Source organism: Rhinopithecus bieti, unplaced genomic scaffold, assembly GCF_001698545.2.
Source record: "Rhinopithecus bieti isolate Rb0 unplaced genomic scaffold, ASM169854v2 scaffold_12127, whole genome shotgun sequence".
In the NCBI taxonomy this organism is placed as follows: domain Eukaryota; kingdom Metazoa; phylum Chordata; class Mammalia; order Primates; family Cercopithecidae; genus Rhinopithecus; species Rhinopithecus bieti.
In genome coordinates, this window is record NW_016806992.1 from 216,479 (window position 1) to 218,519 (window position 2,041).

General features: G+C 40.7%; 1 protein-coding gene and 1 pseudogene across 6 annotated transcripts in view; one reads left to right on the forward strand and one right to left on the reverse strand.

The window, feature by feature from the left end:
* The window catches only part of LOC108534356 (protein Hook homolog 3-like), a 149,724-nt gene that overhangs the window by 61,561 nt on the left and 86,122 nt on the right, over positions 1-2,041 (reverse strand). The gene's annotated exons all lie outside the window — the stretch shown is intronic.
* On the forward strand, positions 985-1,842 carry LOC108534357 (60S ribosomal protein L26-like; annotated as a pseudogene). The gene has a single exon (XR_001886952.1). The product of XR_001886952.1 is annotated as a 60S ribosomal protein L26-like (transcript).

Below are 2,041 nucleotides of genomic sequence, written 5' to 3' on the forward strand. Positions count from 1 at the left end.
AGGCGAGTGGAGAGAAGGGGAGGGGAGGGAAGCGGAGGGGAGGGGAGGGGAAGGGAGGAAAAAGGAAGGAAGGAAGGAAGGAAAGAAGGAAGGAAGGAAGGAAACAAAAGAAACGAGAAAAGAAAAGAAGGAAGGAAGGAAGGAAGGAAGGAAGGAAGGAAGGAAGGAAGGAAGGGGAGACAGCAAAATGGCTCATCAATAAAATATGTATTTTCTTCAATCTAGCTCATCTTTCACTTAACAATCACTCACTACTGATCTATTTGCCCAGCATGGATTTTCATTCTTCTGTGAGAACTACTGGAATATACAGGTTGATGTTTCTTTTCTTTTTTCTTTTTTTTTTGAGTCTCACTCTGTGGCCCAGGCTGGAGTGCAGTGGCACAATCTCGGCTTACTGCAACCTCCACCTCCTGGGTTCACGTGATTCTCTTCCCTCAGCCCCTCAAGTAGCTGGGATCACAGGTGCCTGCCACCATGCCTGGCTAATACTGCCACCATGTCTGGCTAATACTTTTAGTAGAGATGGGGTTTCACCATGTTAGCCAGGCTTGTCTTGAACTCCTGACCTCAGGTGATCCGCCCGCCTTGGCCTCCTAAAGTGCTGGGATTACAGGTGTGAGCCACCGCAATTAGCCACAGGCTGATGTTTCTGACTGGATCACATTTAGCTTAATTTTGTACAGTTGAGCTTTTATTATATTAACAATAAAACCTCAACAAAATTACAGACAGCAAGTTCATCCTTATTATAGTCTAATAATCTAATTAAAACAATTATATCAGGTTAAGGATGTCTAATAGAAATGTCAATCTTGGTAAATTTCGGAACACAGGGTCTTTAGGGACTTCTTTTTCTGCATCACTATCAAATAGACAAATGGTAAAAGATATAACAGAGTTTTCAAAGTTCTTTAAAATATGTACAATTGTATACTTGATTCTCTTTTCAGATATTATACACTACTATATTTTCTGGATTACAAACTTTAAAAATACACACTGTGGAACATAAATGCTAGGTTTTAATATTCTTTAGATCTTTACTTTGTATTTTCTCACCTTGGTTACAAGGAAAACAGAAAATGATCTTCCTGTTTATAAGACTTTAGACACTGTGGTGACAGTGTGCTGCAACCCAACACAGCAACCCTGCACTTGCTCCATGCTGGTGCCTGGACAAGCTCCACTGCACAAGCCAATGTGGCCCCAGGAAGGTGCTGTATGCGGGAGTTTGTAAAAATACAGCACAGCATCACTCATGATGAGGCAAAGTTCCTAGTGTCTTTAAAAAATTTCCAGATAGGCTTCTTTTCCCTTTTGTGGCCATCACCGAAGCGGGAGTGGCCAAAATGAAATTTAATCCCTTTGTGACTTCCGACCGAAGCAAGAATCGCAAAAGGCATTTCAATGCACCTTCCCACATTCGCAGGAAGATTATGTCTTCCCCTCTTTCCAAAGAGCTGAGACAGAAGTACAATGTGTGATCTATGCCCATCCGAAAGGATGAAGTTCAGGTTGTACGAGGACACTATAAAGGTCAGCAAATTGGCAAAGTAGTCCAGGTTTACAGGAAGAAATATGTTATCTACATTGAACGGGTGCAGCGGGAAAAGGCTAATGGCACAACTGTCCACGTAGGCATTCACCCCAGCAAGGTAGTTATCACTAGGCTAAAACTGGACAAAGACCGCAAAAAGATCCTTGAACGGAAAGCCAAGTCTCGCCAAGTAGGAAAGGAAAAGGGCAAATACAAGGAAGAAACTATTGAGAAGATGCAGGAATAAAGTAATCTTATATAAAAGCTTTGATTAAAACTTGAAACAAAGAAAAAAAAAAAAATCCAGATAGACGATACAACATCACGAATCTCCTGAGGAATCATTAATTGTTACTAGAGAAACAGAAATGTCATAAACCCTGTCCAAAGCCGGACGCCGGACATGGAGTTGCCACCATTACAGTTAAATTTTATTCTTGGCTTTCTCATACCTAAAGTATATTCAGAAGCTTTTTTTTTTTTTTTTTTTTTTTTTTTTTT